Genomic DNA, 26,578 nt, shown 5'->3' on the forward strand with positions numbered 1-26,578 from the left:
GGAATAAAGGTGATTTTTCTTCTTAATATTTATTATTAGTTTTTTATTAAGAATCATTAAAAGTTTCTACTTTATATGTCATTATATTATTAGGAGGCTGTACCTTCTACAGCTTTAGACATATTGAGCATTTTGTCTGGTTTTCAACTTCCAAGGCTGATTTCTCAATTTTTATAATTTTTTGGGAGAAATGCTTGAATAGGTCTTTTAGGTGATTTTATTGAAAGAAGCTTTGTTCCCAATCTGAAATCTGTACCTTCCTTGTTTGCAGAGATGTGAGTGTTTTATCCATCAAAAATTTCATATCCATCATTTAAAACAAAGTCGCCAAAAACGAATTTACCAGAAAAGCTGCGTTCTAAAATTCAAATTTTCAAAGGTGTTCAATGAATTTATAAGGAGCAGCCGTATTCCACTAAACTTTTCTCTAACTTCCAACACTTATTTTCATTATTTTTATCAATTTTTGGAAAAAACAGTGAAATAGGCATCCAATGATTTTATTAGGAGAAGCTATGTTCCAATTACCAAAATTCAAACTTTCTGATATTTTTCGTAATTTCCTTTTGGAAAAAAAGATTTGGTTTAAGAATTGAAATTAAAATCTTTATAACTCCGAGATATTTTTGGGAATGCAACCCATTTAAGGTAATTCCGGGACGTAGGTTCAACTGCCTGTAATTCTTAAATGATGATTTACTTTTATTTGTAATTCCAGGCAGTAAAGAACGTCAAACAATCGCAGTTTCAATTATCTAGAATTTAAAAAAAAAGGATTTACATAATATAGTCCGTATATTTCTGAAATATTTTTAGAAGTTCCAGGCAGTTGAGGTAATTCCGGGACGTAGGTTCAACTGTCTGAAATTCTTGATCTATGATTTAAATCTATTTGTAATTCCAGGCAGTTTAGCCAGTCAAACAGCTGTCTTAATTGCTTGGAATTGACAAAAAAAATATTTACATATTATAGTCTCTATTGTTCTGGGATATTTTTAGAAATTCCAGGCAATTAAAGTAATTCCGGGACGCAGGTTCAAGTGCCTGGAATTCTTCATCGATGGTTTTAATTAATTTAGAATTCCAAGCAGTTGAAGCAGTCAAACAGCTCAATTTCAATTACTTAGAATTGGAAAAAAGGATTCATAATTCTCTCTGTAATTCCAGGTTATTTTTAGGAATTTTAAGGAGTTAAAGTAATTCGGAATTAAAAAAAAATATTTGCATAATACAGTCTGTATAATTCGGGGATATTTTTGGGAATTTCAAGCAGTTGAAGTCATTCCAGCACGTAAGTTGACCTGCTTTGAATTCTTGATTTAATATTTTTTTATTTGTAATTCCAGGCAGTTGAGACAGTCAAACAAGCGCAGTCTCAATTGCCTAGAATTGAAAAAAAAGGATTTACATATAAAAATTTCGATAAAACTTTGAGAATTTTGGGCAGTTGAGGTAATTCCAGTTCGTCAGTTGAACTGCCTGGAATTCTTGATTCACGATGTAATTTTATTGGTAATTTCAGGCAGTTAAGACAGTCAAATAAAGCCAGTTTCAATTGCTTAGAATTGAAAAAAAGGATTTACATATTATAGTCTTTATATTTCCGGGATATGTTTGGGAATTCTAGGCAGTTGAGGTAATTCTAGCACGTGAGCTCATCTGCCTGGAATTCTTGTTTCATAATTTAATTTTATTTGTAATTCCAGGTAGTTAAGGCAGTCGAACAGCTCAGTCTCAATGGCTTGGAATTGAAAAAAAGGATTTACATATTATAGTCCTTATATTTCTGAAATATTTTTAAAAGTTCCAGGCAGTTGAGGTAATTCCGGGACGTAGGTTCAACTGTCTGAAATTCTTGATCTATGATTTAAATCTATTTGTAATTTCAGGCAGTTCAGCCAGTCAAACAGCTGTCTTAATTGCTTGGAATTGACAAAAAAAATATTTACATATTATAGTCTCTATTGTTCTGGGATATTTTTAGAAATTCCAGGCAATTGAAGTGATTCCGGGACGCAGGTTCAAGTGCCTGGAATTCTTCATCGATGGTTTTAATTACTTTAGAATTCCAAGCAGTTGAAGCAGTCAAACAGCTCAATTTCAATTACTTAGAATTGGAAAAAAGGATTCATAATTCTCTCTGTAATTCCAGGTTATTTTTAGGAATTTTAAGGAGTTAAAGTAATTGGGAATTAAAAAAAAAATATTTGCATAATACAGTCTGTATAATTCGGGGATATTTTTGGGAATTTCAAGCAGTTGAAGTCATTCCAGCACGTAAGTTGACCTGCTTTGAATTCTTGATTTAATATTTTTTTATTTGTAATTCCAGGCAGTTGAGACAGTCAAACAAGCGCAGTCTCAATTGCCTAGAATTGAAAAAAAAGGATTTACATATAAAAATTTCGATATAACTTTGAGAATTTTGGGCAGTTGAGGTAATTTCAGTTCGTCAGTTGAACTGCCTGGAATTCTTGATTCACGATGTAATTTTATTGGTAATTTCAGGCAGTTAAGACAGTCAAATAAAGCCAGTTTCAATTGCTTAGAATTGAAAAAAAGGATTTACATATTATAGTCTTTATATTTCCGGGATATGTTTGGGAATTCTAGGCAGTTGAGGTAATTCTAGCACGTGAGCTCATCTGCCTGGAATTCTTGTTTCATAATTTAATTTTATTTGTAATTCCAGGTAGTTAAGGCAGTCGAACAGCTCAGTCTCAATGGCTTGGAATTGAAAAAAAGGATTTACATATTATAGTCCTTATATTTCTGAAATATTTTTAAAAGTTCCAGGCAGTTGAGGTAATTCCGGGACGTAGGTTCAACTGTCTGAAATTCTTGATCTATGATTTAAATCTATTTGTAATTCCAGGCAGTTCAGCCAGTCAAACAGCTGTCTTAATTGCTTGGAATTGACAAAAAAATATTTACATATTATAGTCTCTATTGTTCTGGGATATTTTTAGAAATTCCAGGCGATTGAAGTAATTCCGGGACGCAGGTTCAAGTGCCTGGAATTCTTCATCGATGGTTTTAATTAATTTAGAATTCCAAGCAGTTGAAGCAGTCAAACAGCTCAATTTCAGTTAATTAGAATTGGAAAAAAGGATTCATAATTCTCTCTGTAATTCCAGGTTATTTTTAGGAATTTTAAGGAGTTAAAGTAATTGGGAATTAAAAAAAAAATATTTGCATAATACAGTCTGTATAATTCGGGGATATTTTTGGGAATTTCAAGCAGTTGAAGTCATTCCAGCACGTAAGTTGACCTGCTTTGAATTCTTGATTTAATATTTTTTTATTTGTAATTCCAGGCAGTTGAGACAGTCAAACAAGCGCAGTCTCAATTGCCTAGAATTAAAAAAAAAAGGATTTTCATATAAAAATTTCGATATAACTTTGAGAATTTTGGGCAGTTGAGGTAATTCCAGTTCGTCAGTTAAACTGCCTGGAATTCTTGATTCACGATGTAATTTTATTGGTAATTCCAGGCAGTCAAGACAGTCAAATAAGGCCAGTTTCAATTGCTTAGAATTGAAAAAAAGGATTTACATAATATAGTCTTTATATTTCCGGGATATGTTTGGGAATTCTAGGCAGTTGAGGTAATTCTAGCACGTGACCTCATCTGCCTGGAATTCTTGTTTCATAATTTAATTTTATTTGTATTTCCAGGCAGTTAAGCCAGTCGAACAGCTCAGTCTCAATAGCTTAGAATTGAAAAAAGAGGATTTAACTATTAGCCTCTATAATTTCGAAATATCTTTAAGAATTTCAGGCAGTTGAGGTAATTTCAGCACGTAAGCTAAACTGTATGTAACTCTTGATACATTATTTAATATGATTTGTAATTCCAGGTAGTTGAGACAGTCAAACAAGCGCAGTCTCAATTGCCTAGAATTGAAAAAAAAAGAATTTACATATTACAGTCTGTTTAATTTCGATATAACTTTTTAGAATTTTGGGCAGTAGAGGTAATTCCAGTATGTAAGTTAAACTGCCTGGAATTCTTGATTCATAATTTAATTTTATTTGTAATTCCAGGTAGTTGAGACAGTCAAACAAGCGCAGTCTCAATTGCCTAGAATTGAAAAAAAAAGGATTTACATATTACAGTCTGTTTAATTTCAATATAACTTTAAGAATTTTGGGCAGTAGAGGTAATTCCAGTATGTAAGTTAAACTGCCTGGAATTCTTGATTCATAATTTAATTTTATTTGTAATTCCAGGTAGTTAAGGCAGTCGAACAGCTCAGTCTCAATGGCTTGGAATTGAAAAAAAGGATTTACATATTATAGTCCTTATATTTCTGAAATATTTTTAGAAGTTCCAGGCAGTTGAGGTAATTCCGGGACGTAGGTTCAACTGTCTGAAATTCTTGATCTATGATTTAAATCTATTTGTAATTTCAGGCAGTTCAGCCAGTCAAACAGCTGTCTTAATTGCTTGGAATTGACAAAAAATATATTTACATATTATAGTCTCTATTGTTCTGGGATATTTTTAGAAATTCCAGGCAATTGAAGTAATTCCGGGACGCAGGTTCAAGTGCCTGGAATTCTTCATCGATGGTTTTAATTAATTTAGAATTCCAAGCAGTTGAAGCAGTCAAACAGCTCAATTTCAATTACTTAGAATTGGAAAAAAGGATTCATAATTCTCTCTGTAATTCCAGGTTATTTTTAGGAATTTTAAGGAGTTAAAGTAATTCGGAATTAAAAAAAAAATATTTGCATAATACAGTCTGAATAATTTGGGGATATTTTTGGGAATTTCAAGCAGTTGAAGTCATTCCAGCACGTAAGTTGACCTGCTTTGAATTCTTGATTTAATATTTTTTTATTTGTAATTCCAGGCAGTTGAGACAGTCAAACAAGCGTAGTCTCAATTGCCTAGAATTGAAAAAAAAAGAATTTACATATAAAAATTTCGATATAACTTTGAGAATTTTGGGCAGTTGAGGTAATTCCAGTTCGTCAGTTGAACTGCCTGGAATTCTTGATTCACGATGTAATTTTATTGGTAATTCCAGGCAGTTAAGACAGTCAAATAAAGCCAGTTTCAATTGCTTAGAATTGAAAAAAAGGATTTACATATTATAGTCTTTATATTTCCGGGATATGTTTGGGAATTCTAGGCAGTTGAGGTAATTCTAGCACGTGAGCTCATCTGCCTGGAATTCTTGTTTCATAATTTAATTTTATTTGTATTTCCAGGCAGTTAAGCCAGTCGAACAGCTCAGTCTCAATAGCCTAGAATTGAAAAAAGAGGATTTACCTATTAGCCTCTATAATTTCGAAATATCTTTAAGAATTTCAGGCAGTTGAGGTAATTTCAGCACGTAAGCTAAACTGTATGTAACTCTTGATACATTATTTAATATGATTTGTAATTCCAGGTAGTTGAGACAGTCAAACAAGCGCAGTCTCAATTGCCTAGAATTGAAAAAAAAAGGATTTACATATTACAGTCTGTTTAATTTCAATATAACTTTAAGAATTTTGGGCAGTAGAGGTAATTCCAGTATGTAAGTTAAACTGCCTGGAATTCTTGATTCATAATTTAATTTTATTTGTAATTCCAGGTAGTTGAGACAGTCAAACAAGCGCAGTCTCAATTGCCTAGAATTGAAAAAAAAAAGGATTTACATATTACAGTCTGTTTAATTTCGATATAACTTTAAGAATTTTGGGCAGTAGAGGTAATTCCAGTATGTAAGTTAAACTGCCTGGAATTCTTGATTCATAATTTAATTTTATTTGTAATTCCAGGTAGTTAAGGCAGTCGAACAGCTCAGTCTCAATGGCTTGGAATTGAAAAAAAGGATTTACATATTATAGTCCTTATATTTCTGAAATATTTTTAGAAGTTCCAGGCAGTTGAGGTAATTCCGGGACGTAGGTTCAACTGTCTAAAATTCTTGATCTATGATTTAAATCTATTTGTAATTCCAGGCAGTTCAGCCAGTCAAACAGCTGTCTTAATTGCTTGGAATTGACGAAAAAAATATTTACATATTATAGTCTCTATTGTTCTGGGATATTTTTAGAAATTCCAGGCAATTGAAGTAATTCCGGGACGCAGGTTCAAGTGCCTGGAATTCTTCATCGATGGTTTTAATTAATTTAGAATTCCAAGCAGTTGAAGCAGTCAAACACCTCAATTTCAATTACTTAGAATTGGAAAAAAGGATTCATAATTCTCTCTGTAATTCCAGGTTATTTTTAGGAATTTTAAGGAGTTAAAGTAATTCGGAATTAAAAAAAAAATATTTGCATAATACAGTCTGTATAATTCGGGGATATTTTTGGGAATTTCAAGCAGTTGAAGTCATTCCAGCACGTAAGTTGACCTGCTTTGAATTCTTGATTTAATATTTTTTTATTTGTAATTCCAGGCAGTTGAGACAGTTAAACAAGCGCAGTCTCAATTGCCTAGAATTGAAAAAAAAAGGATTTACATATAAAAATTTCGATATAACTTTGAGAATTTTGGGCAGTTGAGGTAATTCCAGTTCGTCAGTTGAACTGCCTGGAATTCTTGATTCACGATGTAATTTTATTGGTAATTTCAGGCAGTTAAGACAGTCAAATAAGGCCAGTTTCAATTGCTTAGAATTGAAAAAAAGGATTTACATAATATAGTCTTTATATTTCCGGGATATGTTTGGGAATTCTAGGCAGTTGAGGTAATTCTAGCACGTGAGCTCATCTGCCTGGAATTCTTGTTTCATAATTTAATTTTATTTGTAATTCCAGGTAGTTGAGACAGTCAAACAAGCGCAGTCTCAATTGCCTAGAATTGAAAAAAAAAAGGATTTACATATTACAGTCTGTTTAATTTCAATATAACTTTAAGAATTTTGGGCAGTAGAGGTAATTCCAGTATGTAAGTTAAACTGCCTGGAATTCTTGATTCATAATTTAATTTTATTTGTAATTCCAGGTAGTTGAGACAGTCAAACAAGCGCAGTCTCAATTGCCTAGAATTGAAAAAAAAAGGATTTACATATTACAGTCTGTTTAATTTCAATATAACTTTAAGAATTTTGGGCAGTAGAGGTAATTCCAGTATGTAAGTTAAACTGCCTGGAATTCTTGATTCATAATTTAATTTTATTTGTAATTCCAGGTAGTTAAGGCAGTCGAACAGCTCAGTCTCAATGGCTTGGAATTGAAAAAAAGGATTTACATATTATAGTCCTTATATTTCTGAAATATTTTTAGAAGTTCCAGGCAGTTGAGGTAATTCCGGGACGTAGGTTCAACTGTCTGAAATTCTTGATCTATGATTTAAATCTATTTGTAATTCCAGGCAGTTCAGCCAGTCAAACAGCTGTCTTAATTGCTTGGAATTGACGAAAAAAATATTTACATATTATAGTCTCTATTGTTCTGGGATATTTTTAGAAATTCCAGGCAATTGAAGTAATTCCGGGACGCAGGTTCAAGTGCCTGGAATTCTTCATCGATGGTTTTAATTAATTTAGAATTCCAAGCAGTTGAAGCAGTCAAACAGCTCAATTTCAATTAATTAGAATTGGAAAAAAGGATTCATAATTCTCTCTGTAATTCCAGGTTATTTTTAGGAATTTTAAGGAGTTAAAGTAATTCGGAATTAAAAAAAAAATATTTGCATAATACAGTCTGAATAATTTGGGGATATTTTTGGGAATTTCAAGCAGTTGAAGTCATTCCAGCACGTAAGTTGACCTGCTTTGAATTCTTGATTTAATATTTTTTTATTTGTAATTCCAGGCAGTTGAGACAGTCAAACAAGCGTAGTCTCAATTGCCTAGAATTGAAAAAAAACGATTTACATATAAAAATTTCGATATAACTTTGAGAATTTTGGGCAGTTGAGGTAATTCCAGTTCGTCAGTTGAACTGCCTGGAATTCTTGATTCACGATGTAATTTTATTGGTAATTTCAGGCAGTTAAGACAGTCAAATAAGGCCAGTTTCAATTGCTTAGAATTGAAAAAAAGGATTTACATATTATAGTCTTTATATTTCCAGGATATGTTTGGGAATTCTAGGCAGTTGAGGTAATTCTAGCACGTGAGCTCATCTGCCTGGAATTCTTGTTTCATAATTTAATTTTATTTGTAATTCCAGGCAGTTAAGCCAGTCGAACAGCTCAGTCTCAATAGCCTAGAATTGAAGAAAGAGGATTTACCTATTAGCCTCTATAATTTCGAAATATCTTTAAGAATTTCAGGCAGTTGAGGTAATTTCAGCACGTAAGCTAAACTGTATGTAACTCTTGATACATTATTTAATATGATTTGTAATTCCAGGTAGTTGAGACAGTCAAACAAGCGCAGTCTCAATTGCCTAGAATTGAAAAAAAAAGGATTTACATATTACAGTCTGTTTAATTTCGATATAACTTTAAGAATTTTGGGCAGTAGAGGTAACTCCAGTATGTAAGTTAAACTGCCTGGAATTCTTGATTCATAATTTAATTTTATTTGTAATTCCAGGTAGTTAAGGCAGTCGAACAGCTCAGTCTCAATGGCTTGGAATTGAAAAAAAGGATTTACATATTATAGTCCTTATATTTCCCGAAAATTTTTAAGAGTTCCAAAGGTAATCTTTACCGTCCATGGTTATAGTAATATAAAGCATACCGTCGTAAGAAACTCACTCAGTTAACTTTTCCATAAGCTAAAAATTGTGTGACGTTATCAAAAAAAGTTCAAGCTCGTCATATAGAGAAGGTAATTCCATCTCAGTAGTACGGCGACAGATTAAGCCCAGATAGGACACGGCAAAGGCTTAAACGCTCCCCGGGGAATAACAAACAAGACTATAAATTACGCATTATCATGGGCACATCCAATCTCGTGACTACTAATATAATTTCGGCTCGTAGAGTATAGTAGAGTAGGCACCTCGACGCTATAGGCAAGTGAGTATATTATAACCCTTCTTATCTACGCATCTCAGCGCTCGTTTCTCACGTAAATCGATGCCGATGGGAGTTTTCTTCTTGTTCCTTTTAAATAACATTACACGCGCACGTACCACGTGCGGAATATTTATGGATAAGGGTTTTACCCGCATGATATGCACTCTCTAAATTTAAATGTAATAATTTTACGGTAATGTTTCGTGTAAATATACCCCGATGGAAAAGTGGCCCTTGAATCGATGCAACTGTAGTTTCACGTTGTAAAATCAACAAACAAAAGAACAACCCGGTTAATTACCAGATCCAGATCCGCAAATAGCGCGGTAAATAACGCACCGGCGACGAGTGTTAAATATGTATGTCATATATTAGGGTTACGCCTAATTTTGGCCTTATTTATGTATGAATACGCGCTATTGCCCTTTAATTAATTTTGCTGAAAATATTTTGGTATATTTAAGCGGATTTAGCTTTAGACGGTAAACTAGAATCTCTAGAAAATCCAGAAGATAAATGAGCCTAATATAGAAAAAAGTCAATAATTTCTATTAGAAAAAGCTGTATTCGAGTTGTGCATTTTATCCTTTGAATTTTTTTCTTTTATGATAATTTTTCTTCACTTCCACTTTTAAAACTTTTCAGAAAAAAATCTAAAACAAGTGTTTAATAATTTTATTAAAAGAAGCTATGTTCCAATTTTCAAATCTCTAACTTCCTTGGTGTTGGCGAGAGTCTTCCTTCTGTCCCTAAAAATTCTATATTTTTTTAATGAACAATTTTAATAGAAAATGCTGTATTTTGATTTTCAATTCTCCGGAGCAATGGTCGGTCCTACGAGCCGGATCCTTTCTAAAACCGCTGACCTACCCGTGAACATCGGAGAAATTATCTTTGGAAAACAAATCATAATTTACCACAAAATGTACCAAGTTAGTTATTATCCCTATACAGGTATGGTCAAGTCGGGTCTTGCATGTGGACTACCAATAAATAACAAGTTAAAGAGAGGACTAGTGGTTCAGCTTATGAATTTAAAAATATAAAAATCCACTGGCCCAGACAACAGACTTCAGAAGAAGAAGAGGTAAAAAAAGAAAGGCAGAAAGGAAAAAAGAAGAAGAAGAAGAAAAGGAAGAAGGAGAAGAAAAAAAAGAAAATTTTTTTTATTCATTCATTTTGCCACCAAGAGGTTTTTCTAGTTCCGTTGCTAAAAAAAATGCTAATATTTCAACGCAAAAAGTAGTAAAGTAGTAAAGTAGTAAAGTAGTAAAGTAGTAAAGTAGTAAAGTAGTAAAGTAGTAAAGTAGTAAAGTAGTAAAGTAGTAAAGTAGTAAAGTAAAGTAGTGGTAAAGTTTAAAGTAGCTGATTTATGATTGAACGATCATTTGCCTGCACCTGAAAATCAGAAATCAATACTCCTCAATACCTGCAATAAAAAAATCATAAACAACGGGATTGAGAATAATAATAAATTATTTAAATCAAGATTCAACTGCCTGGGCTATAGAAATTATGAACAAATGCTCAACTCTTCGAGGTGCAAAAAATCACTTACTTAAGAATGACAATGAAGTGTCTGAATAATGAATCAATATTCAATTGCTTGAACTATAGAATCAATACGCAACTGGCTGAAATAAAAAAGTCTTGCATCATGGATTTTAAGACAGCACTTGAATCAATAATCAATACTAAAGTACCTGGACTGTAAAAATTAAAAGTAAACTCAACTGACGGCAATTAAAAATATCATGAATCACGAATGATGATTAGGAGTCTTAATACTAAATAAATATTCAACTGCCTAGACTATAAAATTAATTTTCCTAGACTATAAGAATTATGAATCAATACTCAACTGACTGGAATAAAAAAATTATGAATCACAGACTTAAGAAAATTATTTGAATAGTAGATCAATATTCAATTGCTTGGACATATAGAATATGATATCAATTAATATAGAATCAATTCTCAGTTGCATGAATAAAAATAATCTAGAATCATGGGCTTTCATACCAGCAAGTCAGGCGTTTGAAATGTTATTCATGTGATCACAATCTCATTCAACATAAATGTTCATCAATATTAATGTGTTTGAAATCATTATTCAACTGCCTGGACAATAAAAATTAAACGTCAACTCAATTGATTGCATTAAAAAAATAATGAATCATGGGCTTAAGAATGATGTTTTAGTATCTTAGTAATAAATAAATTATTAACTGCCTAGACTGTAGAAATCACTAAACAATATTCATCTGTCTGGACTATACAAATTATGAATCAATACTCAACTGACTAGAATGAAAGAATCACGAATCACATACTTAAAAATTACAGAGAACTGTGTGAATAATGAATTAATATTCAATTGTTTGCACTATAAAATCAATACTCAACTGGCTGAAATAAAATAATCAATACTGAACTGCCTGGACTGTAAAAATTATGAATGAACTCAACTGACTGGAATAAAAAATAAATCGTTAATCACGGTTCTACGAATGACTATTAAGAGGCTTAATACTGGATAAATATTTAACTGCCTAGACTATAAAAATCATCAATCAATATTCATTTTCCAGAACTATAAGAATTATGAATCAATACTCAACTGACTAGAATGAAAAAATCATGAATCACAGGCTTGAGAAAATTGTTTGAATAGTAAATCAATATTCAATTGCTTGAACTATAGAATCAGTTCTCAATTGCATGAATAAAATCATGGACTTTCGTACCAACAAGTCAGGCGTTTGAAATGTTAATCAATACTCAACTGCCTGGGCAATAAAAATTAAAAGTCAACTCAACTGATTGGATTTCAAAAATAATTAATCATAGGCTTAAGAATGATGTTTACATATCCTAGTAGTGAATCAATTATTAACTGCCTAAACTGTAGAAATCACTAAGCAAGATTCATCTGTCTAGACTATAAAAATTATGAATCAATATTCAATTGTTTGGACTATAGTATCAATACTCTGGCTGAAATAAAATATTCAATACTGAACTGCCTGGACTGTAAAAATTATGAATCAATTCAACTGATTGGAATGAAAAATATCTTTAATCACGGGCCTACGAATGATTACTAAGTGGCTTAATAATGAATAAATGTTCAACTGCCTAGACTATAGAAATCAATATTCATCTGCCTGGATCATATAAATCCTTAATCGTCCTATAATAATCCTTATGAATTTAATACTCAAGTAATACCCAAATAATGAATAGATATTGAACTGCCCAGACTATAAAAATTATGAATCAATACTCAACTGGCTGAAATAAAAAAATGTTGCATGATGAACTTTAAGACCAGCAGATTAGGCCTGAATCAATAATCAATACTAAACTGCCTGGACTGTAAAAATTATATATTAACTCAACTGTTGGAATTAAAAATATCATGAATCACAGGCTCACGAATGACGATTAGGAGTCTTAATACTGGCTAAATATTCAACTGCCTAAACTATAAAAATCATCAATCAATATTCATTTTCCTGGACTATAATAATTATGAATTAATACTCAACTGACTGAAATGAAAAAATCACGAATCATAGGATTAAGACTGACAATAAATTGTTTGAATAATAAATCAATATTCACTTGCTTGAACTATAGAATCAATTCTCAATTGCAAGAATAAAAATAATATTGAATCTAGGACTTTCATACCAGCAAGTCAACACTCAACTGTCTGGACTATAAAAATTAAAAGTCAACTCGACTGATGCATTAAAAAAAATAATGAATCATGGGCTTAAGAATGATGATTAAATATCCTAATAATGAATCAATTTCAGGTGTCTAGACTGTAGAAATCACTAAACAATATTCATATGTCTGGACTATACAAATTATGAATCAATACTCAACTGACTAGAATGAAAGAATCACGAATCACATACTTAAAAATGACAGAGAACTGTATGAATAATGAACTAATATTCAATTGTTTGCACTATAAAATCAATACTCAACTGGCTGAAATGGAATAATCAGTACTGAACTGCCTGGACTGTTAAAATTTATGAATCAACTCAACTGACTGGAATAAAAAATAAATCGTTAATCACGCTTCTACGAATGATTATTAAGAGGCTTAATACTGGATAAATATTCAACTGCCTAGACTATAAAAATCATTAATCAATATTCATTTTCTGGGACTATAAGAATTATGAATCAAAACTCAACTGACTAGAATGAAAAAATCATCAATCATAGGCTTGAGAAAATTGTTTGAATAGTAAATCAATATTCAATTGATTGAACTATAGAATCAGTTTTCAATTGCATGAATAAAAATAATCTTGAATCATGGGCATTCATACCAGTAAGTCAGGCGTTTGAAATGTTAATCAATACTCAACTGCCTGGTCTATAAAAATTAAAAGTCAACTCAACTGATTCCATTAAAAAAATAATTAATCATAGGCTTAAGAATGATGTTTACGTATCCTAGTAGTGAATCAATTATTAACTGCCTAGAATAAAAGAATCGCGAATCACATACTTAAAAATGACAGAGAAGTGTGTGAATAATGAATCAATATTCAATTGCTTGGACTATAAAATCAATACTCAACTGGCTGAAATAAAATACTCAATACTGAACTGCCTGGACTGTAAAAATTATGAATCAACTCAACTGACTGGAATGAAAAATATCTTTAATCACGGGCCCACGAATGATTATTAAGAGGCTTAATACTGGATAAATATTCAACTACCTAGACTATAAAAATCATCAATCAATATTCATTTTCCGGGACTATTAGAATTATGAATCATTACTCAACTGACTGGAATGAAAAAATCATGAATCACAGACTTGAGAAAATTGTTTTAATGTAAATCAATATTCAATTGCTTGGACATATAGAATTTAAAATCAATTAATATAGAATCAATTCTCAGTTGCATAAATAAAAATAATCTAGAATCAAGGGCTTTCATACCAGTAAGTCAGGCGTTTGAAATGTTAATCAATACTCAACTGCCTGGTCTATAAAAATTAAAAGTCACCTCAACTGATTCCATTAAAAAAATAATTAATCATAGGCTTAAGAATGATGTTTAAGTATCCTAGTAATGAATCAATTATCAACTGCCTAGAATAAAAGAAACACGAATCACATAGTTAAAATTACAGAGAACTGTGTGTATCATGAATCAATATTCAATTGCTTGGACTATAAAATCAATACTCTGGTTGAAATAAAATATTCAATACTGAACTGCCTGGACTGTAAAAATTATGAATCAACTCAACTGACTGGAATGAAAAATATCTTTAATCACGGGCCCACGAATGATTATTAAGAGGCTTAATAATGAATAAATATTCAACTGCCTAGACTATAGAAATCAATATTTATCTGCCTGGACTATATAAATCATTAATCGTCCTATAATAATCCTTATGAATTTAATACTCAAGTAATACTCAAATAATGAATAGATATTGAACTGCCGAGACTATAAAAATTATGAATCAATACTCAACTGGCTGAAATTAAAAAATGTTGCATCATGAACTTTAAGACTAGCAGATTAGGCCTGAATCAATAATCAATACTAAACTGCCTGGACTGTAAAAATTATATATTAACTCAACTGTTGGAATTAAAAATATCATGAATCACAGGCCCACGAATGATGATTAGGAGTCTTAATACTGGCTAAATATTCAACTGCCAAGACTATAAAAATCATCAATCAATATTCATTTTCCTGGACTATAATAATTATGAATTAATACTCAACTGACTGAAATGAAAAAATCACGAATCATAGGATTGAGAATGACAATAAATTGTTTGAATAATAAATCAATATTCACTTGCTTGAACTATAGAATCTAGGACTTTCATACCAGCAAGTCAACACTCAACTGTCTGGACTATAAAAATTAAAAGTCAACTCGACTGATGCATTAAAAAAAAAATGAATCATGGGCTTAAGAATGATGATTAAATATCCTAATAATGAATCAATTATCAGGTGTCTAGACTGTAGAAATCACTAAACAATATTCATCTGTCTGGACTATACAAATTATGAATCAATACTCAACTGACTAGAATAAAAGAATCACGAATCACATACTTAAAAATGACAGAGAACTGTATGAATAATGAACTAATATTCAATTGTTTGCACTATAAAATCAATACTCAACTGACTGGAATAAAAAATAAATCGTTAATCACGGTTCTACGAATGATTATTAAGAGGCTTAATACTGGATAAATATTCAACTGCCTAGACTATAAAAATCATTAATCAATACTTATTTCCTGGGACTATAAGAATTATGAATCAATACTCAACTGACTAGACTGAAAAAATCATGAATCACAGGATTGAGAAAATTGTTTGAATAGTAAATCAATATTCAATTGCTTGAACTGTAGAATCAGTTCTTAATTGCATGAATAAAAATAATCTTGAATCATGGACTTTCATTCAAGCAAGTCAGCCGTTTAAATCAATAGTCAATACTGAACTGCCTGGACTATAAAAATTATAAGTCAACTCAACTGATAATTAATCATGGGCTTAAGAAAGATAATTAAGTGTCCTAGTAATGAATTAATAATTATCAACTGCCTAGACTGTAGAAATTATTAAACAATATTCATCTGTCTGGACTATAAAAATCATGAATCACATATTTAAGGGTGACTAAACAATGAATTGCCTGGACTATAGAATCAAAACTCAACTGCCTGGAATGTAACAAATCATGAATCATGAACTTGAAAAGTGAAGTACCTGACAATCTCGACATCGATTAACAATTCAGTATTTGAATGCAAAAATTAAGAAAAAAATTGATAAAGTTTAGTACGTAACTGTTTTAAATAAATTGAGTAATACGCAGAGGTGGTTATAATAGGGAACTTTAGAAAATTACTTACAAAGATTATGATTTCTGTATATCACCAATACATAAAAACACCACAGTCCCATTAGCGTTATTAACAATTTAATAAAAAAAAAACGATTTTTCAGATTGAAACTTCAAATGTCACCCGTGGTAATGGATTAAAAAGCAAAATAATTTAAGCGTTATAAAGGTTGAGGGGTGAGGGGGTTCCGATACAAATGAATTTCCATTAAATAGATAAATCTCGTATATCTTACCGCAGTTGATTGATTGTGTAGACAACGTCCAAGATAAACGAAATCATTTACACCATTCCGGTAACGAATTACGCTTATTCAAGGTTAATCATTAATATTATAAAAAATTTCACTATTATTTCAAATATAACATTAATTTTCTCGAAGCAACAACTTCAAATTCCCTGTTTTTGTCCACGATTTAACACTGTGGATGTCGGACTTCAAGTGGCAGTCTGCCATGGAATTCGGCACCAGCGGTTCTCCAACATATGATCTATTGAAAATGTTATTCTGTATTTAAATTGAACTCTAATTATAATTCGCCACACTCATGCATTATCAAAATATTGTTTTTTATTCAAGAATTTTGCTGAAACGCATTATCGAAAAATACAGACCATAGAAAGGACGAGGTGCTGAATTGAATGGCAGAATGGCCTGTGTTGCTTAAAGGCTTGACGATTTCATAAACAAATTAGGAGAAAATACTTGATAAGTATGGACTATATAGGAAATGACTTTGAGTTCCTAAGAAATAAGGTAAGATTTCAACCGTCTACGATATTGCTTCAATATTAAAAAGGAATTTAAATTGACTTTAAATGGAACTTAAAATTCCTTCAAGAAATAAGTTCTAATGTCTAGGAACAACATGAATTGACCACAAATGCCTGGAATAAATTTAAAATTTTTTCTTAAAATTAAGCAAAAATCCACTTTAAATTCCTTAAAGAATTTAGCCATTATCTCAATTTTCTTGAAGCAACGACTTCAAATTCCAGAAAAAAAACGTAAATTTCCAGAGTTTTTTTCTACGGATTTAACACAATTAAAAATGCCAAAAATTCAACAATCGATGTCGGATTTCAGCTGCCATTCCGCCATGCGTTTCGGCACCAACGATTTTTTCTAATTTACTGAACATTCTGTTCTATCTTTATATCGACAACGAGGAAACGCCTAAATTATAATTTACGTAACCCAGGCATTATAAAATAAGTTAATTAGTTAATAAAAAAAAAACGTTTAGGAATTTATTTGTTCAACAATTTTTAATAAGCAAATTAAAATTCGGGAGTTTTATGATGGTGAATTTTGTTTCGGGAGCTGAAACCCGTTATCGAAAATTTCAGGCCGTAGAAAGGACGAGGTGCTGAATTGAATGGCAGAATGGCAAGTGTTGCTTAAAGGTTTATAAAGTGGCTTGGAGATTTCATATAAAAATTAGAGAAAATACTTAATAAATATGGATGAGATAGAAAATAACTTCCTAAGTTCCTGGAAGAAGTAAGGTAAGATTTCAATTGTCTACGACTTTGCCTCAATTATCAAGAAGGAAATTCAAATGACTTTAAATTCCTTCAAGAAATAAGTTCTAATGTCTGGGAACAGCTTGAATTGACCACAAATGCCTGGAATAAATTTAAAATTTTTTATTAAAATTAAGCAAAAATCCACTTTAAATTCCTTAAAAAATTTAGCCATTATCTCAATTTTCCTGAAGCAACGACTTCAATTTCCAGAAAAAAAACCGTAAATTTCCAGAGTTTTTTCTACGGATTTAACACAACTTAAAATGCCAAAAATTCTGCAATCGATATATGTCGGATTTTAGCTGCCATTCTGCCATGCGATTCGGCACCAATTGCCTCTAAAAATTCTATTAACATTATTAACAACAGATTAAAAAGCAAAATAATTGAAGACTTATGAAGGACATGGTGGGTGTTTCTGATACAAATGAATACCCATTAAATAGATGGATCCCCGTATATCTTACCGCAGTTGATTGATTGTCCCCCCGTGTAGACAACGGCCAAGATAAACGAAGTCATTTACACCATTCCGGTAACGAATTACACGTTATTTAAGGAATATTAAAGGAAGGCGGATCAATCACTAACAAACGGGCGAATAAATCGTTTTCAAACGTAAAGCGTGGAATAATACTTTTAGTCTTAACACTTTTATCCGCGATTTAGTTGCCTTAAAGTAATGAAAGCGGTGATTGATTGCGTTTTCGTAAAACAGCATCCAGCACCATTATCGAACGAACGAACCGTGAAAAAGTGCCGCAAGTTTGGGGTTAACACACTCGAGACATCACGTGGTTTAAATACGGTTTTTTGGACATGAATTTGAAAATTACCATTGCAATTTGTGATTATATATAAATGTTTCTAGGGCCCAATAGTTATTTCTTGGTTTTAAAGTTTCCAGTTATAATTAATGAAAAACTTCGGCTAAAAGAGAGTTCTAATTTATTTAAAAAAAAAAAACATTTGTATATTCGTGACACATATATGATCCACGCAAATTACGCAGCTACAATCGAAATGCGGTTTACAATCGAAATAATTTTTATGACTTTAGACCATAGTTTTTCAGCGTATTTTCTTTATATTAAAATATAATTTAATTTTTAATTTACAATACCCATAATTACACCACTCAATTTCAGAGCCTGTAAAATATTTTTTTGGATTAAAATTAGCACGCTAAATATGATGACCATTACGGTTTTGTTCCACGGGTCACGCATTATACTTTTTCTTAAGCGTATATAGTTGCCGTGACGCACGGACGGCACACAGGTTGAAAACTGAATTTCGAGGTGTCACGCGAATTATATGGCAATAGAGTGAAAAAAATTATTTTCAACATTCGTCACACCCATTTAAATTATGCGTAATATTCGTTTAAAATTCAATTTTTAATAATTTTTTTGTTAGAATGTTTAGTTTAAGAAGGTGTTATGTTTTTTGAGTCACTAGAGACAATAGTATGTTTTCGAATATATAGGGGTATGAAGTACTTATCAGTGTTCTGGTATCAGAAGAGTTATAAATTTGTTCGTTAAGACGTTGATTGAATAATAGGTATAATAAGTATAAAGTATAATATAAGGTATAATAATGTATATAAACTATTATTCAATCAACGGTTAAGATATGCTCTAACGCCAAGCATCACATCATATATTATTATAATTAAATAAGAATGTTTAATAGAATATTGGTTTTGATATATTCCATATTTCGTTCAGAAATTTGAATCAAAGCAAGTGTCTGGAAAAAAAAATTTTTAAAAATTATTTTTGATTTTTTCCAGAAATATGAGAGACAAATTAATATAACGAAATTTTAAACTTTTTCTAAGCATTTGATGAAAAATTTTGAAAAAAAGTGGTTTATTTCACGTACAAGAAAACCCAAAAAAAATCAACATTTTTCAACCCAAAAATGCCTGGAAAAAAACTGAGAAATTTCTGTTTTTTTCGAGGAATCTGAGGCACAAATTATGGAATATTTGTTATGCATTTTTTCCAGGCATTATTCGATAAATAAAAATATTTTTCTTTCAGGGTAAAGAAGTCCAAATTATTTTTTCCATATTTTCCTAATTTCTTTCAGACTAAAAAGACTTAATAAAAAAAATAAGAGAATAATTAAATGGAAGGTAATAAAATTTCTGATTTTTTCCAGGAATTTAAGGCACAAATTATAATTGTAATTTGGCACCTTTTCCAGGCAAAAGTTTGAAAAAAAAAATATTTTTTTCTCCTAGGTAAACAAGTAAAAATTACCATAAAAAAATCACAATTTTTTAAGCTAAAAATGTCTAAAAATTAGTTTTTTTTTTAAATATTTTCCTTACTTTTTCTATATATTTAAAATCTACTTGAGAAAATGTACATTTTCCAGACAATTAGATCCAATGTTAAAAATATTTAATTGGCCCATAATACTAGGCAAAATCGTATTTTTCCAGACCTTGAATGCCTGGAAGAAATTTTAAAATAATCAATTTTTTTTTACTTCGTCCAGGCATGTGTCTTTACAAAATTCAACATTATTTAGGACTCCAAGTGCCTGAAAAAAAGTTGAAGAATAATTAAATTTCTGATTTTTTTTTTAATTTTAAACCGATTTAAAACACAAGTACAAAAGTTAAAAAGAAAATTAATTATTTTAGGTACACGAGAAGCAAGAATTACCAAAAAAATCAGGTTAAAATTTTTCAGGTTAAAATTGCCTGAAATTTAATTTTTTCCATATTTTCTTTCGAGCGTTTGAACCACAAAAATGAGAAAATTCATACTTGCCCGGATTACAAATGCCTGGAAAAATAATGAAACTTCTGTTTTTTTTCAGGAAATTAAGTGACACAAATTAAAAAATAATAAAATTTTGTGTTTTTCCAAGCATTTCTAATGCAAAAATTTCAAAAAAATTATATATTTTTTGTTCTTTTAAGGATCAGGGAAATAATAATTACTAAAAAATCAACATTTTTTAAGCTAAAAATACCTGAAAATTTAATTTTCTCATGTTTCCCTTATTTCTTTCAGGAATTTGAATTAAAATAACTAAAAAAATTCATAATTTTCCAGACTGCAAATATCTGGAAAAAAATTTAATTTCTGATTTTTTCCAGAAATATGAGAGACAAATTAAAATAATCAAATTTTACATATTTTCCAAGCATTTAATGAAAAATTTTGAACCAAAAGTAGTTTGTTGCACGTACAAAAAAAGCAAAAATTACCAAAAAATATCAACATTTTTCAGGTTAAAAATGCCTGAAAAGTAAATTTTTCCATATTTTTCTTATTTATTTGAAGCGTTTGAATCGAAAAAGTGAAAAAACTTATATTCCTGATTATTTTCAAGAAATTAAGATATTAATTAAAAAATAATGAATTTTGTATTTTTCCAGGCGTTTAATGCAAAAGTTTCAAAAAAATTATAATTATTTTTTTTTACTTCCCAGCACCAGGGAAGTAATAATTACCAAAAAAAATCAATATTTTTCAACCCATAAATTCCCGAAAATTCAACTTTTTCATATTTCCCTTATTCCTTCCAGGCATTTGAACCAAAATAACTAAGAAACCAAGAGATTTCATATTTTCCCAGACTGCAAACGCCTGGAAAAAAATTGACAAATTTCTGTTTTTCTTCCAGAAATCTGAGGCACAAATTATGAAAGGTTTGTTATGCATTTTTTTCAGGCATTATTCGATAAATTTGAAAACAAAAATATTTTTCTTTCAGGGTAAAGAAATCCAAATTAATTCCATATTTTCCTAATTTCTTCCAGACTAAGAAAACTTAATAAAAAAATAAGAAAATAATTAGATAGAAGGTAATTAAATTTCTGATTTTTTTCAGGAATTTAAGGCCCAAGTTATAATTGTAATTTGGCACCTTTTCCAGGCATTTAATGTAAAAGTTTGAAAAAATATATAATTTCTTTTCTCCCAGGAACAAGCAAAAATTACCATAAAAAAATCACAATTTTATATTTCATTTACGTTACGTACTCAGTCAATACAAACCTTCTTATTCTCTTTTATTAAATTTATATTACTATTACCATTGAAATTATTACATATTTATTATTTTTAGTTAATTTTATAATATGATAATGTGCCAGAGAACGACCGACTTACGTCAACGATAATGTATGACAAAGACGGGGTACATTGCCAAACAAATTCACTCGCACATCAGAAATAATAAATAATTCTCGTCGATTCCTTAAACGGGGGTCCGAGCCGATTTGAAATATTCGAAATATCTAAAATTTCTCCGACGCATTCGCCAATTTTTAACAAACATTTTAAATTATTATTTCACATTGTACCGAAGGTTGGTTTAAGGTTTTCGGATTCTCTGCCATCGATGTTATGATGCCTGGAATGCCGCGAATTTTATTTACTTTCAATAGTCGTAACGTTGTGAGTTATTTGGGTGTTCAGTGCGTAATTAGAAGACGATTTTCTTTGTTTTATTTGGGTGTAATAGTAAAATTTATATGGTGTCTGTATGTGCAAAATAACGAGTTATTTGAACCCAAATTTGCCATATGTAAGTAAGTTAATTTAATTACATGTACATTTTTTGTTGGGTTAAGAGGAATAGAAATATCTTCGACAGGATTGGGACATGAAATTAAGTTTCCCTTATTTCCATTGAGGCTGCTTTATTCATCCTATATTCCATTAAATATTTCCATACTTGAATACTCAAAAGTCAATGGAATATTGCAAATAACCTCTCATACTCTTTTAATATTAGATATTTTTATAATAAATAATTTTCACATAGCATGATTAGGTAAGGTTTTAAGTATATTGCTTCGAACTTTAGTACAATTATTTTGTACATTAGTTTAGTCACACCTTGTCTAAACCCACTTCAGATCCTCAATATGTAAATAGTATTCTGGTAACCATACAATAGAAGCATAGGCAAGTTTAGAATCTGATAAATGAATACTTGGAGTTATTTTTTATTACTATTAGTTGAGGTCATTTTTTCAACTGCCTGGAAGAACTAAAATTATTTTATAATTTTTGTTAATTTTCCAGGCAGTTGAAGTCTCTTTAGTCTAGATTTAAAAAAAAATTAAATAATTTAAAAATATATAAAATTTCCTTCTTTTTTAAATACAGACCATATTTATTTTTGACACCTTTAATTAACTATAAGTTTGTCTCTATCACACTCATTATTATGCTGAGGCAAAAAAATGCTGAAACTTATGCAAAATGACATAAAGTATAAATTTAAATTCAAAATATGCATTCTTGTTAGCAAAGCTTAAGAAATACTGTTACACTCAACAAAAAGCATAAGTAAAATCAACCAAAAAGAGCATATGAAAATGCGTCAAACTACCTTCATAGTTATATTAACCAAATTTTAATGGTTAAATTGATTTTGTTCTGCTACAATTTTTTTCGTTGATTTTAATATGGTCTTAGCGAATTAACTGAATAATAGTCGTTTAACAATTTTTTTGTTATATTACTATTTTTTTTGTTTGTATAAGCAAAATATTTGTCCGATACCAATATGTTCATTTAGGCAACAAAAAAAACGAGGTATACTTACGATTATGTTCGTTCTCTACCAATTTTTTTTAGTTGAATGACTATTTATTTTTGTTTGCCGTACTTTTTTTTAGTTGTTAATGTTGTTATACAATTAGGTGGAATAGCGATATTTTTTTAAAATATTTATTTAAAGTTTTTGGTTTGGCTTTATTAATAGCATTTGTATAATTTTTCATTATTAATGCTTTACTGTGGGATTTCAAATACCTGTTTAAAGGTCACTCTTTTCATCGGCCGTGAAAATGTATAATGTATACACTGAAACACCCTGGTTAAACTTCAATTTTGTCTTTCATTCAAGTTTAACAAAAAAATCAAAACGAAAGGGTTTAATCCTTTAATATGAAGAAATTGGTTCTCATAACATTTGTTTTATTTTTTTATTGAACATGCATGACCATTAACGGGTATAAAATTAATAATAATTTTTAGCGACAATTTTAGTCAGATATTAATTATTTTGGTTGGGTTTAATAAAACACAAGATTTTTATCCAAAATGTCTTAAAATTAATCCATAAATAACGTAAAATTATTTGGTCAACTTTAAAAATATTTTTAAAATTATCTTTATTTAAAATATACTTAAAGGCAATTTAAAAAAATAATAAATCTAATTTTTTTTTGCTTTTACACCTTTGATGATTACACCAATTTTGTTTTATATCTGTTACATCATTTTTATAACCAATTATCAATTATAAGCTTTTAATAATATTTTGGTCTTATATATTCAAAACCATTTGGTGATTTATATACGTGAATAGTAGCGTAGTGAAATTCATGAAGCTGTGTTGAAAATATAAAAAAATTTTTGGTTTTATTTAATACTTTATAAGATTGAAAGCGATTGTCAATTTTACTAATTTTATGCTCAACACAAATAAGATAACAATTTTTCAAATTTTGTTTAATTTCCACAGCTATATGAAGAATTTCATACAATTTTAATGACTTTGAAAGTAAAAAAAATTTACTTTATACAGCGTATTTTTATATTTTACTTCCCTAAGAAAAATCAACGATTCTGAGCTTACAATTGCATCGTTAAATAAACCCAAATTTTGTATTCTTTCATAATAGGGCATTTCTTTTAAAGTAGATTTAGTGATATGCTTAGATTTATACTCTAATTCTGGCTCATCACTTAAGCTGATTTTATTTAATAATCTATCGCAAAATTTAAATGTTAAATATTCATTAATTCATAGCAAGAAACTATAACAATATACGAATACAAAAGTGGAAAATGTATTAACATAGTTACTGGAAAATTAACAAAACACGTGTTTGTTGGGCAGCAAATGTAATGATTTTAATATAGGTATTTTTTTTTGTGTGGAGGTTAATGTGGATCCATAAGTATTGCACAAGGAATAAGTGGATATACTTTAAAAATGAAATTGGTAATAATGGAAAAATTACTTATATTTTAAGATTTCGAATAAATTTTCAAAGCCCCAACTTTGCAGAAGGCGTTTTAATGTTAAAGTTTCCTCGATTTCTGGTTCAGACTCAGCTTGATAAGTCAGTCCACAATAGTTTAAACCAATTTCAAGAGGATTAGACAGGCTGGATAAATTGAGACCACCTTCGTCTTCGTTGTCTTTAGTTGAATTGAGTAGAGAATTTACAAACTGATTTGTATATCTTACTGAAAAATCATCATCCATCTTACCTGCACCAATTGTTTACTCACTCTTATAAAATATAAAAAATAACTCACAAAACACTGAGTGTATAATACAAAATGAAGAAAATTATTTCCTATTCCTATTATTTGGGGCGCAATTTTATCAACGTGCAACGCGAGCCGTATTGTGGAAAAGAATGAAACCCGCAAGCAAAGAATATGATCGTGTGCTACTTATATTTTCAGGAATACCGAAAAACGTTGTAAATTTACCTGGAATAAGTGGTAAAATCAATCAATAAATATAGTTATTTGAAACAACATTGTGGATGATCCAAACAAAGTAGTAGGTTGATTTAACAAAAAAATTGTTGGTTTACTAAATACTAGTTGCTTTACAAATAAAGGGTTCAATTTACCACGTCGGAATAGGTAACATTAAAATTGAACATTTTTTAGTTTCAATTAACAAAAAAGCATGGTTATGTAACCCAACTATTGTTAAATTATACTATTTCTTAAGTAAATTTTATTAGACAGTTGGCAATTTCTTATTGTTAAAATAACTATTCCTAATAAGAGTAAAATTAACTTATTAAATATTATTGCAAACAATAATTTGGTTTATCCAAATAAATTAGTGGGCTGATTTAACAAAAAATAGTGTTAATTTTCTATATATTAGTAGTTTAACAAAGAATGTGGGTTAAATATATTATAAAATAATAGTTAAAAATAAATTAAACATTTTTTTGTTTGAATTAACAAAATTTTACTAAACGGTGGGAAAACGAATAAAGAAATAGTTAAAATAACTTTTTTAATAACGAAAAGGTTGTTAGGCAACAAAACTTAAGTTAAAATTATCTAAATTATTAGATAAATTAATTTTGTATGGTAACAATTTTTTTATGATTACATTAACTATTACCCTTTAGTTAAAATAAACAATATAGCAGTTTTTTTTACAAAAAAAGCGGTTTTGTTACTTAACAATATTTTTTGTTTGAATCAACCTATCAAATTTTTCTGAGTGTATAACTAAACTAACTAAATATTATAGTAACACTAATTTATACACTTCGCAACATTATACCAATAAGGTAAATAGTACTTGAACCAGTACTAAAGAGCCACACAATGTGTATAAATTACAATTATTTAAGTCATAATATATCAAATTATGTTACAATGTATCAAAATTATTATTTTATGTTATTATAACTAAATGATTTGTACAATTTTCATTGACAATCTAAATTGCATTTTTTATTGCACAAATAAGTGAACTACAAACATTACATTTTAGCATTTAATAATGCATTTATAAAGAACATGTCCTTTAAAGCATAATAATTTATGATCTAATATAGAATCTAATGGAAAAAATAACTAAAACTAAAACTCACTTTGAAAACTAAACAAACTGCTGAAAATAAATTAATGGAATAAAATTGGCCTTTCTTCCAAATCCCTGACCGTATATAAATAATTATCTTAAAAATACAGACGTGAAGTTAATTAAATTACAAAAGCGCCTTAAACCTTTGGATTTTAATGAAATATTAAAAGGGCGCAACATTAACTAAACATCTCGTTATACTGCAGTTTTAGATATCGAGGAGTTGAACCAACAGATTCCCGAAAGTTTTAGCCGGAAACTTTTACTGTTACCGGGCAGAATTATTTTATAAATTTAGTTTGCGAATTAATTAATTCCTTTATGAAGAGAAATTAGTATTTTCTTTTTTTAAAGTGTTGAAAGTTTTAAATGGTTCTTTATAAGATATGACTCAAGTTGGCCTTCTTAATTTATAGATGAAGCGAAACTTACAGTAAGACTAGTTCCATTGTATTCGGTCAGGTTTCATTGTTTTAAGATCTAAGGGAGGTTATCAAACTTTAAGTGGTCTTTTATATCGCATTTTCTGGTAAAAATGCTTAATGAGTCAATAAAAGGCTTAAAATGT

At 29.7% G+C, this 26,578-nt stretch overlaps 1 protein-coding gene across 5 annotated transcripts in view; it reads left to right on the top strand.

Annotated features, from left to right (window-relative positions):
• Window positions 1-26,578, top strand: part of LOC126733736 (hemicentin-1) — a 613,913-nt gene that overhangs the window by 382,872 nt on the left and 204,463 nt on the right. The window contains exon 1 of one of the 5 annotated variants that reach the window (XM_050437126.1): window positions 21,825-21,945. The exons of the other annotated variants lie outside the window; for them this stretch is intronic. The gene's annotated coding sequence lies outside the window, so the exon portion shown is untranslated. Of the gene's footprint in view, window positions 1-21,824; window positions 21,946-26,578 lie in introns of those variants that run through there. 5 annotated transcript variants of the gene reach the window in all.

This window comes from Anthonomus grandis, chromosome 3, assembly GCF_022605725.1.
Source record: "Anthonomus grandis grandis chromosome 3, icAntGran1.3, whole genome shotgun sequence".
Lineage (NCBI taxonomy): Eukaryota > Metazoa > Arthropoda > Insecta > Coleoptera > Curculionidae > Anthonomus > Anthonomus grandis.